Here is a 27,766-nt window from a genome sequence, read left to right on the forward strand (position 1 = left end):
GACAGAACGACTTTACCCTTGAAATAAACACACACACACTGTGTGCCACACCCTGGGGCTTTGTGTGTGTGTGTGTGTGTGTGTGTGTGTGTGTGTGTGTGTGTGTGTGTGTGTTTTAGCGGTCAGACAATGTGTTCAATCATTTATTCTCCAATATAATATACCAGTAATTTCTTTAAAATCAAAGATAAGATTTTATTTCATTTTAAGTTATTCGAGGCCTTTAAAATAGTTTTATTTGCAGTAGCCTCTAAATCACCTTTAGTTAGTTTAATTCAGTTTACTCACTTTAATTTTCTGTGATCTTGGCTAACTGCACGTTGCTGAATTGTTTCCTTTTATTGGCTCAGTCGCAACACATGCACAAACTGGGGAGTGTTTTATGTAAATTAGGTAACTCTATGAAGGTAAACTGGGTGTGTCATCCACATTTGGAGTAAATAAAAGACTAGTGTGGAGAGCTTGTTTCCAGGCAGCTGAAGCTGATTGGCACAGTTTCAAAAGGAAAAGTGTGACTTCAGTACAAATTTTATCAAAACACTAAAATCTACAGAATCACAATAAAGATCCAGGACGAGTTTAATATCTGAGGAATTACACACGCTGGGCTGCTGTTAAAGGAATATAATCAACATCGGGGGGCTGCAGTATGGACCGACACAAAGTGGAGTCACTGTTAGCACAGAAAAGTTGATTATTCTCCAATAATATCACATTCCCTTGTGTTTTATCCCCCTTATACCACAACAGTGGCTCAATGGTTAAAGGCTCTGAGTTACTGATTAGAAAGTCACCACCAAGGACTGTGAAAAACATAGCTGTCTCTAAAAAGTTAAGCCACCACAGGTCTAGCACCCCTGCTGGCTGGCTGAAGTACAATGTGTAGCTCCGCCCATTCCCATCTGCTTCGATGACAAAGCAGTCTGAATTGTCCTTCCATCCACAATGAATAATTCAAAGAGTTAGTTTTTTATATGCTGACTTCTGCACATTTTTTAAATTTTCCCCCAGAAATTAGTTTTTAAAATGTTATTCTACTGCATCATAAGAAGTTGTGGATACACTTGGGAATGAAGTGATTGACAGCCTTGGTGATGCACTGGATCTTGGTATTGGGAGAAGCGGGCAGGACTACCAAATAAGTAGGTATACCTGACTTCGAGTCTGGCTCCAAATTTGACAAGATGGCGGAGGAATTTCAGCTTCATTTTCTAAAATGTAAACGCATGGAGCCACACCGTCCGTATTTCCTTCAGTCATTGGTCACCACCAAGCCGCCACTGTTGGGCCCTTGAGCAAGGCCCTTAACCTTCTGTGCTCCAGGGGTCTGAATCACACTTGACCCTGAGTACTGACCCCGAGATCCTAACAAGTTTGGATATGTGAAGAAAAAGATTTCACTCTACTCTGATGTATAACATATAAGGGCATCTTATTCCATATGGGAGGCCATGGCTTAAAGGATAGAGAAGCAGCTTTGGGACCAGAAGGTCACCAGTTCAATTCCTTGGACCAGTAGGAATGGCTGAAGTGCCCTTGAGCAAGGCACTGAACCCTGTACTGCTCCCCAGGCTGCTCTGGGTATGCTATATGCCGCTCTGGATAAGAGCATATGCTAAATGCCTATAATGTAATACAACCCCGATTCCAAAAAAGTTGGGACAAAGTACAAATTGTAAATAAAAACGGAATGCAATAATTTACAAATCTCAAAAACTGATATTGTATTCACAATAGAACATAGACAACATATCAAATGTCGAAAGTGAGACATTTTGAAATTTCATGCCAAATATTGGCTCATTTGAAATTTCATGACAGCAACACATCTCAAAAAAGTTGGGACAGGGGCAATAAGAGGCTGGAAAAGTTAAAGGTACAAAAAAGGAACAGCTGGAGGACCAAATTGCAACTCATTAGGTCAATTGGCAATAGGTCATTAACATGACTGGGTATAAAAAGAGCATCTTGGAGTGGCAGTGGCTCTCAGACGTAAAGATGGGAAGCGGATCACCAATCCCCCTAATTCTGCGCCGACAAATAGTGGAGCAAAATCAGAAAGGAGTTCGACAGTGTAAAATTGCAAAGAGTTTGAACATCATCATCATCTACAGTGCATAATATCATCAAAAGATTCAGAGAATCTGGAAGAATCTCTGTGCGTAAGGGTCAAGGCCGGAAAACCATACTGGGTGCCCGTGATCTTCGGGCCCTTAGACGGCACTGCATCACATACAGGCATGCTTCTGTATTGGAAATCACAAAATGGGCTCAGGAATATTTCCAGAGAACATTATCTGTGAACACAATTCACCGTGCCATCCGCCGTTGCCAGCTAAAACTCTATAGTTCAAAGAAGAAGCCGTATCTAAACACGATCCAGAAGCGCAGACATCTTCTCTGGGCCAAGGCTCATTTAAAATGGACTGTGGCAAAGTGGAAAACTGTTCTGTGGTCAGACGAATCAAAATTTGAAGTTCTTTATGGAAATCAGGGACGCCGTGTCATTTGGACTAAAGAGGAGAAGGACAACCCAAGTTGTTATCAGCGCTCAGTTCAGAAGCCTGCATCTCTGATGGTATGGGGTTGCATTAGTGCGTGTGGCATGGGCAGCTTACACATCTGGAAAGACACCATCAATGCTGAAAGGTATATCCAGGTTCTAGAGCAACATATGCTCCCATCCAGACGACGTCTCTTTCAGGGAAGACCTTGCATTTTCCAACATGACAATGCCAAACCACATACTGCATCAATTACAGCATCATGGCTGCGTAGAAGAAGGGTCCGGGTACTGAACTGGCCAGCCTGCAGTCCAGATCTTTCACCCATAGAAAACATTTGGCGCATCATAAAACGGAAGATACGACAAAAAAGACCTAAGACAGTTGAGCAACTAGAATCCTACATTAGACAAGAATGGGTTAACATTCCTATCCCTAAACTTGAGCAACTTGTCTCCTCAGTCCCCAGACATTTATGGCCCTTTTCCACTACCCTTTTTCAGCTCACTTCAGCTCGCTTCAGCCCGACATGGCTCGCGTTTCGACTACCAAAGAACAGCACGACTCAGCTCGCTTCAGCCCTGCTTAGCCCCTAAAACTCACACGGTTTTGGAGTGGGGCTGAAGCGAGCCAAAGCGAGCTAAGTGGGGCTGGGGGCATGAGCAGACACTCCCCTGTGCACTGATTGGTGAGGAGGAGTGTCCTCACATGCCCACACACGCCCCGCGAGCACGCTGGGATCTGTAAACACTGTAAACCCGGAAGAAGAATTACGAGAATTTCTGAAGCCTTATGCGCCTCGCCTCATCTATACGCTCTTGCCAGTATCTGTTGGCGTTGTCGGCGTCAACAAGCCACAGCATCAAGACCAGCAACACTAACGACTCCATGTCCTCCATGTTTATTGTTTACTATTCGGGTCGTGAGACTACCGCTTAAAAGCTCACTGATGTCACTGTTTGCGCTGCTTAACGACATCACGTGACGTCCACCCACTTTCGCTAACTCCACCCAATGTGTCCACCCACTTCCAGCCAGCACGGTTCAGCGCGGTTGTAGTCGAAATGCAACTCCAACAGCCCCGCTCAGCTCGACTCAGCACGGCACGGCTCAGCCCGACTCAGCCGCGTTTGTAGTGGAAAAGCGGCATTACAGACTGCTGTAAAGAGAAAAGGGGATGTCTCACAGTGGGAAACATGGCCTTGTCCCAACTTTTTTGAGATGTGTTGTTGTCATGAAATGTAAAATCACCTAATTTTTCTCTTTAAATGATACATTTTCTCAGTTTAAACATTTGATATGTCATCTATGTTCTATTCTGAATAAAATATGGAATTTTGAAACTTCCACATCATTGCATTCCGTTTTTATTTACAATTTGTACTTTGTCCCAACTTTTTTGGAATCGGGGTTGTATTAATCATTAAAGAATGACATCATACATTTTATCTGTTTATAGTTACATTTACTGCTGTGACATAAGTTAATAAGATTTAAAAAACAGAGAAACCGTAAAGTGTAAACTCCTCTGTCCTGAAGACGTCAGAAAACTTCAAGTTCCAGCTTCACCTCTGACTGATACACAGCGCTCACACTGGAGACTCCTTCCAGAAACATTACACAAATAAACATCTCCTTACTTTACGAAAACTTCACATCAACAACTGTTCGATCAGTTTATGATCAGTGGAGCGTCTGCTGGACACGCCCCTGTGAATGAGCTGTTACTATAGAAACAATAATGTATCAGAATGAGTGCTTTAATTTAATTCATCAGCCCTGTGGTGTAATAAAATCTAATTAATATTTTAATATTCGGTAATGACACTATGTTGATTTTTTTACATCTAAATCAGGGTGTATGGTTTTAGTTTACGACTGTGCTGGATGTGTGTGAGATGAACAGTGCAGCATTGCATAAAACAAGGTTCAGATTACACACCTCAGACCATCTGTCAGCTTCACACACACACACACACGCAGAGTATAGTAGCTGTGTGACCTTAATGTAAGCAGTGTAGGTAAACATGTGGAACAGAGTTGATGATGTCAGGTGGGTGGAGCTTTCCAGTACACAGGCGAACTGCTGAATAGAATTATGGGACTGATTTCTCAAAAAAAAAAATCTCCCTGACAAGTAAACAGGCTAACACATGAGAAGGTTGATAATGGGACGGACTTTAGGAGCCTCAGGTGAAGTGGAAAGCAGGTGTATAGTGTTTCCTATAACAATACCGTTTGACTATTATTATTATTATTATTATTATTATTATTATTACCATCAGTAATAGTAGTAGTATGCTAATTTACTGTACAGTGTGGTTTATTCCATGATAAATATCTACAGGACAAATCAAACTCATATTTAACTAAACTATAAAGCTCTCATTACATGAAGAAAAAAAAAACGGTCACACCCCTGAATAACAGCAGTTAACTTTTAAACATGAATGATTAATTACTGGTTATAAATAAATCAAGTCAAAGTGGTCACTTTGTTTCATAGTGGCGCTTTATGCTACCACATTTGACTCATATGGTGTGTGTGTGTGTGTGTGTGTGTGAGAGAGAGAGAGAGAGAGACTGTTTTATTAACTCTGTCCGTATTATTTTTGCTTGTACCTGCCTGAGATATTTTTCTGTTAAACTTAATTGGTTCCCAAAATATGAACAGGTTCGTATTTAACCCGGCGTGACTCTGAGCAGCAGAAAGCCATTACTGAAGATGAACAAAAACACAGAATCACTTTTTAGTCCCAATGTGCACTGCTGCTCATCTAACTTCTCTGGCTAAATGAATATAATCATAAACAATCTAATATTATTCTCTATACTGAAGCCACTAATGCGTATAAAACAGCCGATGAAACTGCAGCATATGAAACTGTATTTAATAACCAGCACAGTCATTAATCTGAGGTGAGTGTGACAATCTGAAATAATGTTTGCATCGACTTAGGCCTGAATTCAGAGTCAATTTAATCCTGACATTACACACACCACTACTCAGACCTCAGACATAACTATAGACGAAAGCGCTATCCAGAAGCCATGTGAGACTTACACACACAGAAGGCGGAGTTTGTCTAAAACAGAGGTGTGACTCTGATCTTGAACTTCAGCGCAGTTTTCTTGCGTGATTTGAGCTCGAGTGAGGAGCGGTACTGACCCCAGAGCCACTGTCTGACAGTGTGATGGAATCTCAGTATGTCCCGCTGAAATTTACGCTGGAACACCATTCAATTTAATATGTACAACTGTACGCGTAGCAGATGAGCGCTTGGTCAGATTATCCTTCACACTATGAGCATGTTGTCTTTACAGGAGAGAATAGTGAATTAACACACATTATGATTTCATCACCTTGATTTAGAATCTCATGGCTTCATTAAATTGTACTCAAGTAACTGTTAGAGCATAAAATGTAAAATAACACTCTGTGCTGGATCAAGTGCTATTCTCTGTGCTGAATAATGAGTGTGGAAGCCGTTCTGTTAAATTAATCTAGTGATCATGACAACTGGGACTGTTCATGCAGTAATATATTAGTGATGTCCAAGACTTATTTCAACACTTGCCATCTTCTCATTTATATATCATCAGCTTAGCCTTTTATTTTTAATTTTTAAATTATTTTGCTTTTATATTAGGGTGGCACGGTGGTGTAAGCGGTTAGCACGGTCATGGTCACCAAAGAAAACAAGTTATTTCAGTCCACATTTTCTATCCCTGATAGTTTTTTTTCAGCTTTAAAAGTGAGTGTTTGTGTTTAAAGCCAGTGGTCTAGATGCTGTTGAAAAAACTCTGTTTCTGATGTTTCTACACAGAAACATCTGGCAACCTCAGAGGCATGAACTTCACACAGGTGATTTCAATGATCTGAATGTGAAGCTCAGAAAATCCATTCGAACAGAGACACTGAGAGGCAGAGCTCAAACTCACACTTCACTCGGACTTCAGGTAACAGAATCTGATTGGCTGAAAACTCCATGATCCAACCATTCGGTCTCCCGGGTGCGGCCTGTGTGCAGGAGTTTAGGGAAATGATATTGGTATTGAGATGGAAATTTATTTGCTCTGGATGCACAGGCATGGATCAGAATAAATGATACTTTTAAAGACAGATGTACATGTGAGTGTGATGTGACTCATCACCGTGTGGGGGGTGTTTAAGAACTGGCATTGAAGCGCCGCAGAAGGATCATAATTATATCATGAAATATGAGAGTGAGTGTTTCCATCCTTCCATCCATGATGATTATCAGTGTGTTTATTTTTCTTTCCTTGAAGAAAAAACAGAGCAGTGTGTGTCCTTCTCCCGGAGCTGTAGTGATGGTTATTTTAGTAGTCTGCTGCACATCGCAGCTCTTTGTGGGATTTGTGGGTTTTGTTTTCTGCATCCTGAAGCAAGTGATCGATAAACTATCTTCAGAATGACTAAGCACGATTAAAGTGCATTAGAGGCGAGTTAACCCTCTGCCCCAGCTGTCTCTTTACATTCTACAGCAATACAACTGCGTCATTTATTCCGAAATCAATCCTGATGGAAACTAAGACCAAAGTCCCTCCAACCAACCTCTCCAACCCCTCCAATCCCAACAACACCTTCCAACACTTTCCACCCCACCAACACCTCCAACCCCCATGAACCCCTTCATCACCTCCAACCCCAACAACACACTTCCAATTCCTCTCCAATCCACCTCCAATGCCTTCCAACACCAACCCCCACAACCTCTTCTAAAACCACCAACCCCCACAACACCTTCCCATACCTTCAAGCCCTTCAAATACCTCCAGTGCCAACAATACCTTCTAAAACCTTCAATACCTCCAACTCCAACAACTACTTCCAACACCTCCAACCCCTTTCAACACCGCAAAACCCATTAACACCTCCAACCCCTTCCACCACCTCCAATACTTCCAACACCAACAACACTTTCCCACACCTTCAAGCCCTTCCAATCAGTGGCGGCTGGTAGTCTTTCAAACAGGGGAGGCTGGTCGGTTACAATATTTCCAGCTTTTAAAAGAAAACACATCAATTTTGCCCATACTCTTGCCTCTGATCTGGCTGATTGTTGGCAGCGTCACAAACTGTGAAATAACAGGTTCTTTTGGCCCATTAGCCTACTGTCCAATATACATGATGGTGGTGTTGGGGGGAGGGGTATATTTTAACATTTTATATTTTAAAATTGTGGCATGTTGTTTAAAAATTGATCATTATTGAAAGCAGCTCTTTGTCAGGAACCTCAGCAGTAGAGCTGGGTGCCACACATTTCATTCAATGACACTTTCCCTATATTTTACTTATTTTGACTGAGAAATGTTTTATTGACAATTTTGATAACCCTTCACTTTTAATCCAGGTCTGTAGTGTGAAATGTTCTCGGCTGTGTTTTTGTTTAAAAATGTTTTCCAAATTGTAGCTGTGTTTAATTCATATCCAGAGAAATATATATTCCAATATAATATACTCAGCATAAACATTTTAAATAGATTCTATATTTTTGGTCCATCCATGACATATTACTAAAGTAGCCTATTTACTGTTGTTGACGTGGGTCACTTGCTGTTAGCCAATTCACTTTCTCGTACCAGGAGAGCTGAAAGGAACGAGTATTATTCCCGACCTTTTTCACCAAGTCAATTTGAGGCGTTGGTCTACCCTGCTCTTTAATTTTAATTTTTTCCTCGAAAGGAAGACTGGCAAATGGCTTCGCGAAAATTAAATCAGCAATGCTTGGCATCCGTGCGCAGCTTTCTTGCTAGCTGACTAGCCCCCTCAAGTTCAAGTTCAGTCACTCAAATCAACGAAATTTCTGGAACTAAGATAGCAAACTTGACAACACTATATTTACACTTTATTTACAATGAAAATATATACAAACTAAAAAAGCTGGTAGAAACCGTATGTAATGAATGAAATCGAAATGTAAGCTGATCTCTTACAATACACCACAGCACTTGCGATTCTGCATGGGACTGAACTGAGATTCACTGCTGCCTGTCTATATTTGAAACGAGCTGTCAATCAAAGAAAATATCCGGCCACTTTCACCAATCACCAGTCTCCTTGCGGAAACTGCCATGTCCCTCCCATGTGAGGCTCGGAGTCCGTAGGCGGGCATTTTCGCAGTATTTGTCCAATAACCGTCTTGCATTTTGAGATTGAAAAGCGCAGAGCTCCCAAATGCCATTGAAGTCCACTGAGGCTGCGCTGCATCACGCTGTCACGAGGGGGAAAAACTCACACACACATTAAAGTTATAAGGGCATTTTTAGAGGAGGCTGAGCCTCCCTCGTTGTCTTAGAGCAATCGCCCGTGCTTCCAATACCTCCAATGCCAACCACGCCTTCCAACACTTCCAATCCTTTCCAATTCCTCCAACCCAACAACTACTTCCAACACCTCCAACTACTTCCAAAACCTCCAACCCTTTCTAGCCCTTTCCAATACCTCCAACCCCACCAACCCATTCCAACACCTCTAACACCTTCCAACACCTCCAACTACACCAACACCTTTCAACCCCTTCCAAAGCCTCCAACCTCACCAACCCATTCCAACACCTCCAGCCCCTTCCAATACCTCCAAACAATCAACACGTCCAACCCTTCCAACACCTCAAACTTGTCCAACGCCTCCAACCCCACCAACCCCCCATCCAACACCTCCACCCCAACAAACATCTCCATTCCCACCAACACCAGCAACCCTTCCAAAGTCTCCAACTCTTGAACTTTTGCATGACATTTGATGCTAACACTAGAACACTGATACTGTTCCTGATGGTGGTTATGGGATGTCTGAGTGTTCTTCTGGTCTGTGTGTGTATGCAGAGTGTATATCTCATCTCATCTCATTATCTCTAACCGCTTTATCCTTCTACAGGGTCGCAGGCAAGCTGGAGCCTATCCCAGCTGACTACGGGCGAAAGGCGGGGTACACCCTGGACAAGTCGCCAGGTCATCACAGGGCTGACACATAGACACAGACAACCATTCACACCCACATTCACACCTACGCTCAATTTAGAGTCACCAGTTAACCTAACCTGCATGTCTTTGGACTGTGGGGGAAACCGGAGCACCCGGAGGAAACCCACGCGGACACGGGGAGAACATGCAAACTCCATACAGAAAGGCCCTCGCCGGCCCCGGGGCTCGAACCCAGGACCTTCTTGCTGTGAGGCGACAGCGCTAACCACTACACCACCATGCTGCCGGAGAGTGTATATATTACCCATAATGCACAGTGAGCAGTGTGTGTAATGAAATAAAGCGTAAAGTTAAAGCTCTGTTATCTGACACACAAAGCTGGAGGTAGATTAATGTTTACTGCACATACGTCAATATCAAGGCCCATGGGCCAGACATGGCCCTTTACAATTTTTAATCAGGCCTTCCAATAAATTCTGACAATCAATTTAATGTGGCCCGTGTGCCGGTGTTTAAATGTATATACGTGAAAAATACAACACTGAAACGCAGGAGGAGCGCCTACGCTCCACTCATACTTTTATCACAGAATTAGACTACAGTATAAAAAAATGTAGCTGTTAATGCAATGGGTGGAAAAATTAAAGTGGACAATGAATATCAACAATTTCAAGAAAGACGGGAAATAGAATACTTGTTTTGTGAATTCAAACAAAAGTCGAGAATGTCAAGAATCATTGGCAGTTTTCAAAGAGTATAACCTCTGGAGCCATTCCGAAACAAAGCATGAGCATTGTGGAAACACAGACATGGCACAGCGGCTGCAAAAAGTCAAAGATTAAAAATTAAGCTTCAACATCAGCAAAACGTTTACTCGTGTCAACAGTCATAGTGAGGGAGCTGTGAAGGCAAGCTTTATAATAGCAGAGGAAATGGTAAGACCATGCAAACCGTCCACGGACGTCTTTTGAAAAGGGATGTGATGATGTATGCCACGACAAGAAGCAGGCATGTGCGACTATCAGCCTCCGGAAATACCGTGGCTTGTCGGGTGGATGAGATGGCCTCAGAATTACAGATCCAGCTAAAAACTAAAGCCAAGGAATTTGTTTTGTATTTATTGACTGCAGATGAATCTATAGCCACGATGGACACTGCCCAGGTTTCTAGACTCATCCAGGGGGGTGAGTGGATGCTCAGTTTTCCATCACTGAGTAACTTCTGCATTTAAAAGTGATTCATTGGACAACTACTAGACAGGACATTTTCACAAGTGGAGCGGTGCATCAGTGAAATGGAATTGAAGTGGAATAAACAATGGGTGGTCCACCTATGATGTGTGGGGAGGTCTGTGGTTTGGTTTGAGAGAAGATGGGATACACAGGCAAGAACTTGATAGCCTACCACTGCATCTTCCACCAGGAAGCCCTCTGTGGAAAGGTGTTGGGTATGAGACATGTAGTGACAGTAGTAACCAAAACTATAAACTTTATTCATTCACAGGTGTCACGGAGTAGCACAGCTCAGGTGTAGGTCCACTCATAAATAAACTGGCTCCGCCACAGCAGCACTTTAGTGCAAGGTGTTTATTTTAAAAAGTGCACCCAAATAGTCCAACAGTGCAAAGGTGAGGATTGTAAATAAAGCTGGCCAGTAGCAAAATTTACTAAGAAAAAAGAAACTAACACTAAAGAAAAAAAAATACTTTCCTAGTGTAACAAATCAAACACGAGAATATTCCAAAGCAATTCAGTTCAGTTTAAATTACATCCAACAACTACAGCCGCAATCTGCATTACAATTGGTTACCTGAGCTGGTACTCTGTTGCTTCTCCCTCACTCTCTCTGCCACAGAATGATCAGGGTGAACATTTTAGGCTCTCAAACCCTCCCCCAGGTCATACTATTACACAGTTTTAAATAAATTACCACAAGTAAACATTTTCAGATATAAATAACACAGCCATCAAATAGTTTATCAACAATACCCTGCATAAGCATCCATTTCACAACAGTTTATACCCCCCAAACACTATTATTTCATTAGTTTACAAAACACCCCTCAAAACTTAGTTTTGCCCGTACCCACGCTGCATTGCGCAGCCCTGACGCTACTGAATTAGCCCTCAGTTAGTGCTGCTCGGGTTGGCCTGTCATGGCGGCACGCAAGCCATTCAAACCTTCCCCAAACAAATGCCGACCGGACTAAAACCCCACGGAAAAGATGGACAAGACAGAAAAAAAACCAAACACAAGACACAACCAACACCACCCAGACAGCTCAAACAAGTAAGTATATGTTTATTTTAGCGAGTTGTGTTTTTACCACGGTAGGAAAAAAGACGCGAGTTTAATTGTATTTGCGTGTAGTCGCGTGTGTGTGTGTTTGTTTTCACGTACTGTTGTTTGTTACCGTGTGTGTGTGCTGCTACTAAAGTCAGGTGTGCACCCCTGCTGTAGTAACTAATTGGGAAAGGGAAAACAAACTTGAAGATGAGCTAGACAGAGCCCTCTGTCACATTACCTCCCCATTCGCCTAGATTGCAGAACATCGGCAATCTGGACAGGTAGTCAGCCATCAGATTTTGTTTTCCCGTTTTATGAGGGATCTGGAATCTATAAGGCTGTAATGCCAGATACCATCTTGTCACTCTGGCATTATGTTCCTTCATGGTCTGTATCCACATCAGGGTCCGATGGTCAGTATCCAGATCAAACTCTCTTCCTAGCAGATAATAATGAAGGCTATCCAGTGCCCATTTAACTGCAAGACATTCTTTTTCAATGGTGGAGTACCTTTGTTCCCTGGGCAGCATCTTCCGGCTGAGATAGAGGACTGGTCTTTCTTCTCCTGGCTTCCCTTGTGCCAGGACTGCCCCAATCCCCACAGATGAGGCATCAACCTGCACAAGAAATTGCTGAGTGAAGTCAGCACTTTGCAGAACAGGAGAGGAACACAGACATGTCTTCAGGGTGGTGAAAGCTCCCTCACACTCTTCCATCCACTCAACTAGATTCCTGGCGGCTTTGCTTGTAAGGTCAGTTAGGGGTGTGGCAATGGTGGAAAAATTGGGTATGAAACGCCGATACCACCCAACAAGACCCAGGAAAGACCTGACCTGTTTTCTGGTGCGAGGACGTGAACTGTTCTTAATGGCCTCCACCTTGTCCACTTGTGGCCGAACCTCCCCATTGCCAACAAGGTATCCCAGGTACTTGGTTTCAGCCTTGGCCCACTCGCACTTCTGGACATTCAGGGTCAGTCCTGCCTCTTGGATACGGTGGAGGACCCTCCGCAAGTGATGGCAATGTTCTGCCCAGGTCTGGCTAAAGATGACCACGTCGTCCAAATAGGCAGCACAGCAGTCATCACACCCCTGTAGGACTCTGTCCATAAGCCGTTGGAAAGTTGCTGGAGCTCCATGCAGCCCGAAGGGCATTACGGTAAACTGGAAGAGCCCTACAGGTGTTCTGAATGCTGTATACTCCCTGGACTTCTCCTCCAGTGGCACCTGCCAGTAACCTTTGCAGAGGTCTAGCATTGTGATGTACCTGGCATGACCAATCTTTTCTAGCAGGTCATCTATTCGGGGCATTGGATAGGCATTGAACTGTGACACTGCGTTGAGTTTCCTAAAGTCCATGCATATCCTCAGGGACCCATCCCTTTTTGGGACAACTACAATTGGACTGCTCCATTCACTTGTTGACGGCTCAATGACCCCCAGCTCCTGCATGGTTTGAATTTCTTCCCTCAGTCCAGACACCAGGGTCTCTGGCACCCTGTAAGGCCTTTGCCGAATTGGAGTAGGGTCTTTTAAATGTATTCTGTGCTCCAACACTCCAGTGCGGCCCGGTCTAGGCTGGAACAAAGCTGGGAAGAGGTCAAAGACCTTCAGAAGATCCCTCTGTAGGTCATTCTTCAAATGATCAAGGGTTGGTTCTGCCTCTCTCTGCTGCTGCCAGGTCTGCACATTGTCTTCATCCGCTCTATCTGCCTCCACCCTCTGCACCATCATCACCTTGGCTTCCGTTCTGTCCACCTCTGCCATCACCTCCTTTCTGTCCACCTCTGTCTCTGCTTTTATTTCATCTGTCTTCATCTCCTTCCACTCCTTCATCAAGTTCACATGGTACACCTGTTTAATCTTGCCCTTGTCAGGATGATGTACCTCATATGTAACTGGACCCATTCTCTTGGTGATGACATAAGGGCCTTGCCATTTCACAAGGAGCTTGCTGGTACTAGTGGGAAGCAGCAACAGGACCTTCTGACCTGGCTTGTACTCACGGTGTCTGGCATACTGGTCATACCAGAGCTTTTGGGCCTTCTGTGCCTTCCTCAGATTCTCTGCAGCCTCTTCTCTGTACTGGTCCAGGCGATCCCTCATTCACAGCATGTACTGCACAATTCCTACTTCTGATGAAGCGTCAGGTGATTTCTCCCAGGCTCTCTTCAGCAGGTCCAATGGGCCCTGAACCTGCCAGCCATACACCAACTCAAATGGGGAGAACCCTGTGGATGCCTGAGGCACCTCTCCACAAGCCCGTCCGTCTGTGGATGGTAGGGACTGGTCCGGAGGGCTTTGATACCCAGTTGTTGGTGGAGCTGCTGCATCAGTCTCGATGTGAAGTTTGTCCCCTGGTTGGTAAAGATTTCCTTTGGGAATCCGACCCGGGAGAACAGCTGGACCAGGGCACTGACGACCTTCGGCGTGGTGATTGATTGAAGTGGGAAGGCCTCTGGATAGCGAGTCGTGTAATCGCATATGACAAGGACGAACCTGTACCCAGAGCTGCTCTTCTCAAGTGGTCCCACTATATCCATAGCGATCCGTTGGAAGGGGGTGGCGATCATGGGTAGTGGATGCAGAGGGACTCTGTCAGCTCTCCTCACAGCACCTGTTTTCTGACACACAGGACAGGATGCATAATATGCACGCACGTTGGCATACATAGAGGGCCAGTAGAACCGTGCACTTAACCTAAGGTAGGTTTTTTGTAGAGCTAAATGACCTGCCCAGGGAAGCGTGTGTGCAAGGTGAAGCACTAACGGTCGACATGTTGTTGGTATGACTAGGCATTTGACATTATCCCCCTCAATGTACAAAATACCATTTTCCACCAACACTTTTTCCCCATCTACCCCCTTGTGATCACCCTCTTTCCCATTTACTTTGTCAAATAAAGGTTTCAAAGACACATCTGCAGTTTGCAAGGCCCCAATGTTCTCTGGTACCTCCCACAACCCCTCAGCTTCAAGCCCACCTACTTCCGGTTTGACCACCAGTGTACCCAGATGCTTCTCTAGACGCCGTTGTCTACGCATCTTTCTGGGGGCTTTGGACCCACCCTGGCACAGACTACCACACAAGTCTGGTAGGGGCTCCAGTCCTCCCCAAGTTTGGGATCTTGTAAACACTGGACAAGACAGATGCACATCTGCAGTTTCACCCTTAGGGGCAGTCACAAGATCAGACAACACTGGTAAGTCCCTGCCTAACACCATGTCAGCTGGTAAACCCTCCACCACTCCAGCATTAATCAAAAACATTTGTGCATTTACAGTTACCATGACCTCCATTGTTGGGTATTCTTTCTTATCACCATGTACACATTGCACAACCATTTTCTTTTCATAGTTCAGATTATCAGCAGGAACAACACATTTGTTAACAAGAGTCACAGAGCTTCCAGTATCAAGCAGTGCTTGCACAGCTTGACCATTCAACAAAAGTTCACATTTCAATTCATCACCATCAGCATCCCCACAAAGACGGTCCCCCTCCCTTGGTACATAACAGAATCCATTCAGCTTTGGCTTTCTCATAGGACATAGAACAGCTTTATGACCCGGTTGCTGACAGTAAAAACAGACTAACTCCTGAAATCTATTCTGCGCATTGTCCCATCTTACAGCCCCACCCACGGTACCTCTACTGTCCCGCGTAGATGCTTGAGGTCGTGCTTGAGGTGGTGGTGTTGCTTGAGATCGTAGTGGTGCTTGAGGTCGCTGATTACCCCTCCAATGCGCGTTCAAGTACTGCATGGCAAGTTTTGCAGCCACTTGCTCATCCTTTGGCTCATGCTCTCTGACCCAGGTTCTGATGTCGTACGGTAGGACTTGGATCAGCTGTTCCAGAATAATCATCTCTGTGATGTCCTCCTTGGAATGCTGCTCAGGTCGTATCCAGTGACGATAGAGGCCCTTCAGGTGGTTATAGGTCTCAGTAGGGGTCTCTCCAGGTGGTGTCGTGGACGCTCTAAAGCACTGACGATACGTCTCCGGTGCAATATCAAACTTCTCCAGCAGGGCCTCTCGCAGATACTTGTATGTGTTGGAACACTCCTCATCCATGGCTGTGTATGCAGCAAGCACCTCCCCAGTCAGCAGTGGCACCAGGCGACATGCCCAGTCTCGCTCTGGCCAAGCCCAGGTTCTGGCCTTGCGCTCAAACCGCAGCAGGTAATCTTCAATGTCTTCCCCTTGCTGATAAACAGGCATCTTGGGCTCCTTACACACAACCCCTCTGGCCGGGATGGCTGAGAAGCAGGACCCTGGGTGAATTGAAGAGCAGGAACTTGCCATAACTCAACAAAAGAATCTGCCGGTGTCTCTCGGGCCGCTGGACATCGATGGGGGGTTGGTGTGGGGAGGCCCATCTGTGGACTCTCAGACACAGTTGTTGATGCTGCCGGGCTGTGTGGTGTGGCTGTTGTCCTCCTGCTTGCCCTTGGACAAAGTATGTAGCTAGGCCATGGAATTCTGCCAAGATGCTCTCCTCACGTTGCTGCTGGGTGGTCAGGAAATCCCTCAGCAGGCCTGCTACTTCTCCCATAGCCCTGTCTGTCTCAGGTGCTGTCGCTGTAGCCGCTGCTTCTGTGTGGAACCGTGCTCGGGCTTTGGCATGCTGGTCTGCTGGTGTGCTAGCCATCATCTTTGGCCGTACATCTGGTTGCATCTGCTCCAACTGCTCCTCAGAGGCATCCGCCCACTCATCGCCCTTCTCGCCCTTTACATCCGCCATTTTGGGTCTTTCAGATGCACTTCCTGTGGCTGGCCAATCCCACTTCTGACACCATGTATCATGGAGTAGCACAGCTCAGGTGTAGGTCCACTCATAAATAAACTGGCTCCGCCACAGCAGCACTTTAGTGCAAGGTGTTTATTTTAAAAAGTGCACCCAAATAGTCCAACAGTGCAAAGGTGAGGATTGCAAATAAAGCTGACCAGTAGCAAAATTTACTAAGAAAAAAGAAACTAACACTAAAGAAAAAAAAAATACTTTCCTAGTGTAACAAATCAAACACGAGAATATTCCAAAGCAATTCAGTTCAGTTTAAATTACATCCAACAACTACAGCCGCAATCTGCATTACAATTGGTTACCTGAGCTGGTACTCTGTTGCTTCTCCCTCACTCTCTCTGCCACAGAATGATCAGGGTGAACATTTTAGGCTCTCAAACCCTCCCCCAGGTCATACTATTACACAGTTTTAAATAAATTACCACAAGTAAACATTTTCAGATATAAATAACACAGCCATCAAATAGTTTATCAACAATACCCTGCATAAGCATCCATTTCACAACAGTTTATACCCCCCAAACACTATTATTTCATTAGTTTACAAAACACCCCTCAAAACTTAGTTTTGCCCGTACCCACGCTGCATTGCGCAGCCCTGACGCTACTGAATTAGCCCTCAGTTAGTGCTGCTCGGGTTGGCCTGTCATGGCGGCACGCAAGCCATTCAAACCTTCCCCAAACAAATGCCGACCGGACTAAAACCCCACGGAAAAGATGGACAAGACAGAAAAAAAACCAAACACAAGACACAACCAACACCACCCAGACAGCTCAAACAAGTAAGTATATGTTTATTTTAGCGAGTTGTGTTTTTACCGCGGTAGGGAAAAAGACGCGAGTTTAATTGTATTTGCGTGTAGTCGCGTGTGTGTGTGTTTGTTTTCACGTACTGTTGTTTGTTACTGTGTGTGTGTGCTGCTACTAAAGTCAGGTGTGCACCCCTGCTGTAGTAACTAACTGGGAAAGGGAAAACAAACTTGAAGACGAGCTAGACAGAGCCCTCTGTCACAACAGGGCTTGAATCACCGAAAATTCAGGGCACTTTTAGAGGATGTGCCATAGCACACAGCGGTGCAAACAAAAGGTCATCCCCGAGCTTGGGGATGAAAAGTGAGTGAATGACTTGGCGTTTATGTCTGAGCACCTCAATGCCCTGACTGTAAAACTCTGGGGTTGAAAGCAGCTGATCGCTGAAATGCGAGACTCAGTAAAGGCATTTCAAATGAAACTGCATCTATGGGAAGGCTTGCAACAAGGCAACTTGTCCTACTTTCCTACTTGTCTTTGACACAGTCACCATCCCATTCATGACCAAAGTGTACGCTGCCAAGCTGAACACACTCAAAGTGGAATTCAACAGATTTGCTGAATCACAGAAATTCAACCTTTATCTGTTTGTAAATCCATTTGCAGTTGATGTTGACACTGATCCTGAGCACCTGCAGTTGGAACTCAGCGATTTGCAGTGTAATGATGCTCTGAAGACCCCATATCAATCAGTTGGGGCTGCTGAGTTCGGTCCTGGACCCTTCAAATCAATGCCACAGCTTTGCCTTAACAGTACACGCATCATGGCTATGTACAGAAGCACATACTGTCATGAAACTGAACAAGATGTCCCAAAGATCCGGCCTCACAGACCAGCATCTGATCTCAGTATTGAAAGTGGTTGTGGTGAAGGACATTAGGTCTAGAATAGATGGGATCAGTTCTAAGAAAAGGTGCAGAGTGCCTGGTAAAACACAAGCATAATGCCTGTTTCACTTAGGTTTGATATTAAAGGCCATGTTGTGTCATGTCAAGTTTCCATAGTAAGCCGTACAATTTGAGATACGACTCGTTGCACTGACCATTTTGTATTATCGAACACTTTTGTCGAAAACCATTACCTTTGTTGTTTTGTTAAAGACAGAAAAACTGTGATACAGATGTGCTTTGGTTAATTGTACAGTTATTGTTTTACACAAAAAAAATTGTTCAGGACAAATACTATGGTGCTTTAATAATCAGTTTTGCTGGTAAGAATGACCCACAAACACGGACAAAACATCACATCTGAACTGTGAATGCATGCAATATTTTTTTAATTGAATACAGTTACTCGCCTACTTATATTTCTTCAATGAAAAATAATCACTGTAATAAATGTCTGGACTCTGATTTTATTCATAACCTTCTGTTTGAATTCGACACCCCTGGTTTAGTGTCTCAGTGAGAACATCACCAGTGACACTCATACATTATAAATACAGTATTAAGTAAGAGCATTAAATCTAATCAGCTCTACACACAGAGATCACTTGTGGATGTTTATGTTGAACAGCGGATAAAAACTGTATGTAAAAGTTAGACTCAGATACAAATTATAAATGTGGCGGCCACTCAGAACACACAGAAATGTGTAATTAAAATAATCTGGAGTATCCTGTCAGTCACGATGGATGATCACCTCGACACCTACGGTTGGATGTCATGCTGTTTTGTTCTTGCAGCAGGAATGGATGTCCAACTGGGTGTGGCTACCCAGTAAGATTAAAAGGGACAAGCGATGTTTAGGGCTCCTTCTCTCGCCCCTTCCCCAGCCTGAGAGCAGCGCTAATCCTAAAAAGGCCTGTTCTGTCATCTAAGGAGGGTACAAACGGTCAATCTGTCCCATCTCTTGGCCAGCCAACCGTCACCCTTAGACCACCTGTGTGCAGAGTAGATGACTGGAAACTCCCAGCAGCATTTCTGCCTGTTCCTATCGTCACTACTATTGACCTTTAAAGTACTGAATGGTCTCACACCACAGTACCTGAGTGAACTTCTGCTCCTCTATGACCCACCATGCCTACTTAGATCAAAAGGTGCAGGCTATCTGCTGGTACCACGTATAGTGAAGGCTACATCAGGAGGCGGAGCCTTTTCTTACAAAGCCCCACAGTTATGGAACAGCCTTCCAAGTAGTGTTTGGGAATCAGACACAGTCTCAGTGTTTAAGTCTCGGCTGAAAACATATCTGTTTAGTCAAGCCTTGTGTTAATGGTGTTTATGAGGTAAAGGTGTAGATCTGGAGGATCCTCAGACAGAGTGTTTTGGTAAACTGGGATGCATGGATGCTGTCACTCCCCCACTCGCTTGCTTACTTGAGTTTGTTGATGGTGTAGTGGCTGCTGCTTTATGTCCTGGGGCTCCCTCATGCCTGTGTTACCTTCTGGCTCTCCCCTTTTAGTTATGCTGTCATAGTTAGTTTTGTCACAGTCCCTGTTTGTACTCAGCGCAATATGTATACTGTTCCTACTTATTCAGGTGACAGTGGGCATACCTAACAACCTGTGTTTTCTCTCTCTCTCCTCCCCCCATCTGTTCCTCTGAGTTACAGGTCAATCCTGAGATCGAGATGCTGAACCTCTTCTGTTCCTCAGACCTGCCTGATCCATCCTGGTGCCCTACGTCTGGTTGGAGTCTCATCACATCGCTCCTGTGGAGGACGGCCCCATGTAGACAGTTGAAAGTCACACCTGGAGGATGCTCTGGACTCTTACAGTAATGCTTTTATGGCTGAGGACTACAGTTGACTTGCTAACTTTAGGACTGCAGTTGTCATGAACAGTTTTGCACTCAAGTTTCCATCAATGAAGAGTTTATAACATCAACGAAACTGACTTCTTGTTAAAACTGTTAATGTTATAGTCATGTTGTCTGTTGAGAACCCAAATGAGAATGGGTTCCCTTTTGAGTCTGGTTCCTCTCGAGGTTTCTTCCTCATGTCGTCTGAGGGAGTTTTTCCTTGCCACCGTCGCCACAGGCTTGCTCATTGGGGATAGATTAGGGATAAAATTAGCTCATGTTTTAAGTCGTTCAAATTCTGTAAAGCTGCTTTGCAACAATGTTTATTGTTAAAAGCGCTATACAAATAAACTTGACTAGACTTGACTTGACTACTCCATTGCCACTGGACTTGAGGTGGTTGAGACAACCTGCAGAAACAGAAGTGGAAATTGCATGTGCAGAACAAGTTCCACTCTCTCCTCCAGTTGTCTGGTTCCTACTGGTGCTAAGTTAGCCACAGAGTAGGTAGAAAGCTGGCTGCATGTTTGATTTTGGTGTGTCCTTCTCCTAGATGAGCTGCTTGCAAACTAGAGTCTCATCTATCCTTTACTGTGTTTGTGTGGAGTTGACTCTGCTGGACTGGTTACCTGCCAAGGCTAAGAACCCAGTCTGTCCTACTATTTAACTCATAGCTGGGACAAGCGTTGGTGAGTACCAGAGTGTATCCACACACTGGTGGGTCATGCATACTGCACCTCCAGGGCTGCTTGTTGCTCTGAGATCCCCTACATGTCAGTTTTGGGTTGCAAAACCCAAATGACCAGAAACCCAAATTAAAATAATAATGTGGAGGTCTCTGACATTAAATCATAAATTTTCAAAATTAAAAAACAAAAAACTGCACAGCCCACATCACATGATCAACAGCTAAAATGTTAAATGTTATTATACTGCTGTCGAGTATGGTGTTAAAAACTTCACACTGCTTTCTGCTTCCATTCCCAGTCATCAGAAAGTAAATGATGAATCAATTTCAGCTGCATGGAAATAAGCTCTGCTTCATACTCCTTTATTTGCATCTCATATGTATGTAGCATGCAGCAACTTTCATCTAATGGACAAAGACGCGCCCATATTTATACAGATGTTGTGGCATTGAGCCAATAAAAGCATTCAACAGAGTTCAGTTTTCCAAGATGTTAGGAAAGCAGTAAATCGGGCAGTAAATGAATTTCAGTGAGTCTGAGGTTACAGCAAAGAAAAATATTGTTTCAAAAGCCTCAAAAACCTAAACATAATAAAATAAAAATCAACTGTTAACAGTTTAACTGAGGACAAAATGCTCCAGTGTGTTTGTCTGTTGTTTTCACAAGTTAACTTCATTACATTGGTGAACACAAATGGTTATGGAAATGTGCTGTTTATTCTAAAACTTTAAGAGTTTTGTATCAAAATTGCTAACATTTTAGTTTTGCTAAATTCACATTTTTCCATGTAAAACAGAGCCTTTCCCGGTATTTCTGTATAAAACTGATTCAGGAGTAGAGTTAAATATGAGATCAGATTGTGACTTCACTAAGAACTAATTGACCTCCACAACTTTGGACCAATTACATCACAGCTTGCTAAACTAGCTAGCTAACTCAGCTCATCTTAGCAATGCAACAGACGGTGGTTGTCATGGTCACATAAAAATATACTGTGACAGGTTTAAATAAATGAGTGAGAAAACGAGAATGCAATTCAAGAATTGTGTGACTCATGAGAGCTAGTGTACTAGCATTAAAAGCTAACCCACTAACTAAGTTAGCAAAATTAGCACTGTATGGAGGCATCTCATAATTTGCATATCCATGTGTATTAATAAAGCCTGGTGTTTTTAATTAGGGGGATGTTGTAGAGACGTGCCTCCCTTGGACATGAACATTATAAGGCCACAGTGTGCCGAGTGACACATGCAGTTTGGTGATCAATGCTAAACACATAGCTATAAGCTAAAAATATCACCATCTATGACTATTTGTGTAAAGGGTAATACAGAACTTTGGATGACAGGTGAAATTTTACACCTGATGCATGAAAGGACTAATGTTTATAGGAAGTTTAGAAGGACCTCAAACTGGGAACATTATAAACGGTACATTTCACTACGTAACATTTTTCAGTACAAGAAAAAAGCAGCAAAAATTGATTACATTAATTCCAAGCTAACTGAATATCATTGTGAACCCAAAAAGATGTGGAATATCTTGAAAAATATTGGTGCATCAACTAAAAACAAGGCTAAACTGAGCATTATTGGTCTCGACATTGACAGTAAAGTATGCTGTGATCATGTAAGAGTATGTAACAAGTTCAATGAGTTTTTTCCAACTGTTGCATCATGTCTAGTGAGTAAACTGCCCAAAAGCACTGGTAAATATGGTAGAACTCACATTCAACAATTTTATAACAATGTGGTAAATGGTTTTTGTCTTTCCCAGGTATCTACAGAGGATGTTTGTAAGATCTTGTCTAATCTAAATTCGAGCAAGGCTACCGGTTTGGACCAGTTACAGTATCTCCCAAATTTGTTAAAGATGGTGCCAAGCTCATCTCTGAACCCCTTGCCCATATTCTAAATTTATCTCTTTCTTCAGGTCAAATCCCAGATGATTTAAAGATGGCAAGAGTTATTCCACTACATAAGAAAAACAGTAAAATGGATCCTGGTAACTATCGACCTGTGTCAATCCTCTCCACCATTTCCAAATTATTTGAAAGAGTACTGTATGACCAACTGTACCATTATCTCTCTGATCAGAAACTCCTAGATGAGTTTCAGTCAGGTTTTTGATCATCTTTCTCGACTGAAACATGCTTGGTCCACCTTATGGATTATATAAGATTGGAAAAAGACAAAGGGAATTACATAGAGATGGTATTGCTGGAAAGCTTCCAGAAAGCCTTTGATGCAGTGGACCACAGTATTTCTACTTATGAAACTGGAAGCAATAGGGCTTCACAAATCAGCTATAGACTGGTTTGCCTCATACTTACAGAACAGACAGCAACGTGTTGAACTGGGGAACACATTATCTGAACCAGCAAATATTACCTGTGGTGTACCCCAAGGATCTCTTCTTGGTCCGTTGCTGTTCTTAGTCTATGTAAATTATATTGCCTCAGCTGTGTAGGTACATTCCACTAAGAAACTACATTTCCCATCAGCCCACTTCCGCGTTGACCTGCGTCACGCCGGATCATCTACAGCGTCCGCCATGAAAGCATAAAACAACCCGCGAACTCCTAGCTCCTCCTCTCTGGTGTCTGGATCCAAGCCATCTGGACGCAGAAAAGAGAGACCCTCCACCAGAAAACCAGATAAAGACGTCTTTTTCTTTCTTTCTTGCAAAATCCACGAGTTAGCGCGATTTCTGGTTTACCACTGGCCACGGTAAAAATCCAGAATAGCGTGATTTTAAACTCCGTGAGTTATAGCCGGTTTTCATTCATTAATTAACTACGAACTGCAGTCTAAGTAGTTAATTTATAATCAGGGGTGACCAGAATTCCTCCTGATTGAAGCGCTGTGCACATTATTCTGATCAGAGACTCTCTCTTCATCACGCCGGACCCAAGAAGTTTCTCCACGCCTTCTACACGAGCGGCTCACGTGCTTCATGAACAGCGAAGCTCTACAACGGCGAACATCTTCTCAGAACCTTGCTAGAGGCAAGATATTGAGTAAAATATGTTTTGGGCATAATTAAGATAGTCTTAGGAATTTGCTTTATTGAAAGTGTGAATTTAAACTCAAACTGTTTAATTGTGCACACTATAGACACTTAGCGTGTTGAATTGATTTATCTTGTTCTATGTTTAATCTAAATTGTTTAATAGGCTGTGCATGTTTTTTTTCTCTCTCTCTCTTATTCTTACTAACATTTTGATTCTTATTACATATCTTGATCGCATCAAGATTTCAGTGGATTCAGTATTGTTATGAGCTAGTGGGTTAGCTACCGGCTAGCCCCTTTGTTACTTAGAAAACACGTGCTCAGGAGGCCTGACCAGGCCTGATACACACAACCACACCTTAGATAGCTTCCCTTTGTCTTAGCTTAGCCACAAAGCTAATCTAGGCCTACCACGTGCTCAAACACACCTTGGTTAGCTACACAGAGCTAGCCTTTTGTCTCCACACGTGGCAGTCCCTCCCCCACTCACAAACACACCCTTCTTAACTTAGCCACACGGGCCTAGTCTAGGGCCTACCACACACACAAGCACACATTAGCAACAGAGCTAATCCTTTGTTCTATTTAGATAACATTCCTTTGTTTTAGCTAGCAACAAGCTAGGCCTAACACACACACATACATACACATACACACACACACCTCACTGTTTGTATATATTGATTATCCATTTTTATCTTTGTTATAATAAATTCATTTATTAAACAAACTGTGTATTTATTTGTGCATAATATCCTGAAGTCACCCAATCTCCCAAAGAATTCAAAAAGGTGCATATAAGTTATGTAATATGGTAAGTGATCATAATAATTTGGAATATACCATAATTTAGCTGTTTGGTAATTTATTATTAAGCACCAGGATTAATGGTATGATTCACTTGAATGATTCACTACTTTGAATGATTCACTGATTCACTTTGAATGATTCACTGATTCACTTTGAATGATTCACTGATTCAGTTCACTTGAACAATTCACTCGAATGATTCACTTCAACGATTCAAATGAGACTGATTCAATTTGATTATTAACCTTCAAATTTAATGAGACTGATTTAATGAGATCACTTAATAATAACTGTGATTGCACCTACAGTTAAATTGGTGCCCCGTGTGAGGCGATTGGTTTGTTGACTTCTTGAATATTGTTGCAACAACAACTAAACTACCAGTTTGATTCATCAACTGCAAAGGTATATCCCCAGGTGTGTTAAAACGGTTAACAGTAGCATGATAACCATATCACCAATACTCATAACCTATTCATAACTTAGGATAAGACAGCATTTACAAACAAACCTTAATTAATTAATTACATAGTTAATGTTAATTAATAAAAATTAATTAATAAATTAACTCATTGATTAATTAATTATCCTATTATCCAGCCTAAGCAAAATGGCATCCCCTCGTGTCTCAGAAATTGAAGACAACGCTCAAGACGTCTCTCTTTGAGGTCATCGCAGACCTCATTCATTGCTCTGCCTCCGAAAAAGCAAACATTAGGAACACGAGTAAGAGTGAATGCCAAAACAACATAGATAACTCGAATGAACATATGAGAGATCCAAAAAGAACAACTTTTAGTGTCCAAGCGGCACTAGGTAAGCTATTCCTATCATACTTCCGAGATACTGATTCAGAAATCAGACGCCTCCGCGGAGAGGTTGAAAGGCTGACCACCAGCAACGCCGAGCTGGCAGCCGATAATAATGATTTACATAGGGAGTGTGAGCTCTTGAAGACCTCCCTTGATGATTGCACCGAACGGTTAGAGAAAGCCGAAATGGTTGCCAAGAGGGCTGCCGAAGAGCAGACCCCCCAAGAAGAGCACGAGGGGCATGAAAGACCCCCAACAATGCACCAAAGTTCAGAGCGGGAAGAGGCGTCCGAACCGGACACCGTAGATGATCTGGTCGAGAACCAAACACCCTGCCAAACTCCAACTCGCTACACGACTTTGTCGTTTAGCCAGGGTGGAGCCGTACTGTGCTCATCCCGAGCCCAGGACCATAGCACACCCAGGTCAGTGTGCTACAGTATCCCTGATCAGTCTTCGGATGAATCAGGCTATGAATCTAGTGCGAAACGGGAGCAACACCAGAGTAGCTTAGATAGTGAGTGCTCAGAAGAGCCAAGAAGGTCGCACAAGGACGTGCACCAAACCCTTCGCTTACGGCAAATTGACCTACTTGCCAAAGATGTCGAGCAATTCGATCCCAACAATCAAAGAACAAATGTGAATGATTATTTGCGAGAAATAGACCGATGCCTGAAGGACCTGCCGAACGCCACAACACGAGAGAAACTCAAACTAATCTGGAAAACCTCCAGTAGCAGCATTCGCGCCTTTTTAGAGACTCTACCCCCAAACATTCGCGATAGTTATTCAAAACTTCGCAATTACTTGAGGGAAGAATATGCGCCATACACGGATTAAACCTCCGAGACATTGTGTGCTATACAAATCAAACAAAAATGGTCTGAGGCGCCTCGTGAATAATATAGACGGCTACGTACTGCCTATTTCCAGGGTAGTAGCGCACCAGGCTTGGAAGAAGATAGAGGTTTCAAATCTCTCTTCTTACATAACCTCCACCCAAGCATGCGGACTCAAGTCACACTGACGTGTCGACGAGGTCGCTATTCGATGAGGGAAATTAGGCGACTAGCCCAAATGACCTGGGAGACCATTGTCAAAACCGCAAACGGAAACAATGATGAACCCAGAGTCCTTAGGCTCCAGGATGCAGACGAGCCCCCGCTAGCCTTAGAAGGAGGCGAAGCTCCAAAAGGGGGACCCCCCTGGAGAAATCCCGGTCCAAACCGCCCCTTGCCGAGCCATCACAAGGGTGAGTGGAGAAATCGGCAAGGTAAGGCCAGGAGGGACCAAGGGCAAGTCCACAGTGACTATGGCAACCGCCCATCACATGAAAAGGGTCGTAGGGAACAAGGCGGTTGGCAGCAAGACCGTCATCCCCGCTCTGGCCAGAAACGGCAGGAGCGTTCCGACCGTAGCTCTAAACGTAAGGGTAGAGACGACCGACACAGTGACTCAGACCAACCTGGTAAGATCCGCTCAGAGCTGGACTCTTTGAAAGCCCAGTTGGCTGAGATTGAAGAAGTGTTACAAAAGAGGTCAGACCCCTCAACAGATAAGATAAAAGAGCCCAAGAAAAATGACAAGCTATTCGCTGGCATGACTAGGCCAGGAACCACGGGTATATCTCGTAAAAGGGGGAAGGAGATCCCTCTGAAACAGCAGGCGAGGGTCAGGATGTAGGGCCCCCTGGTGGCAAAGGCAAACACACAAGATGCACCTCTCAAGTGCACTAAAGTCTTCACCACCATCTCTCAGACACGGCTCTCACAAGGTGACCCAATCCCAACCAAGCCCTGCAACATAAACTTAGTCAGCTTCACACAAAACAAAATCCCACAGTCGTTGGATCCCACAAAACATGCACAAACTCGTTGCGATGAGATTAGTGCAAACACCTATCAACCAAGCGCCACGCGAGATCAAATTTCCGATGAACTTCAGTTCATGTCTTTGCACACCGAGTCCGGTGTCGAAACACCCGACATAGCGATTTCCCCTAGTGGCCACAATTCTTTGAAAAACCTCCCTCTATCCATCGACTCAGACACAGACACCCATTTCACTGCTGGTGTAATGGCTGCGCTGTGGAACATGTTAGGCATCAAGGCGAAATTCCATATCGCATACCACCCTCAATTCTCTGGTCAGGCTGACCAAGCCATTCAAACCAATGTGAGCATGCTGCGAAAGCATGTCACAAACCATGGTAAAATTTGGGATGTGAAACTTCCCTTGGTGCTAAGGGCCATTCGGTCCACCCCTCAGTGCGCCACTGAAGTCACACCCTTTGGGATGATGACTGGGCGAGAGACGGTTCTTCCCCCGCATCTCCTATACAAACCAGAGGC

At 43.8% G+C, this 27,766-nt stretch overlaps 1 protein-coding gene across 1 annotated transcript in view; it reads right to left on the reverse strand.

The window, feature by feature from the left end:
- stx1b (syntaxin 1B) overlaps positions 1–27,766 on the reverse strand; it is a 60,423-nt gene that overhangs the window by 22,233 nt on the left and 10,424 nt on the right. The gene's annotated exons all lie outside the window — the stretch shown is intronic.

Source organism: Neoarius graeffei, chromosome 16 (genome assembly GCF_027579695.1).
Source record: "Neoarius graeffei isolate fNeoGra1 chromosome 16, fNeoGra1.pri, whole genome shotgun sequence".
Taxonomy (NCBI): Eukaryota; Metazoa; Chordata; class Actinopteri; order Siluriformes; family Ariidae; genus Neoarius; species Neoarius graeffei.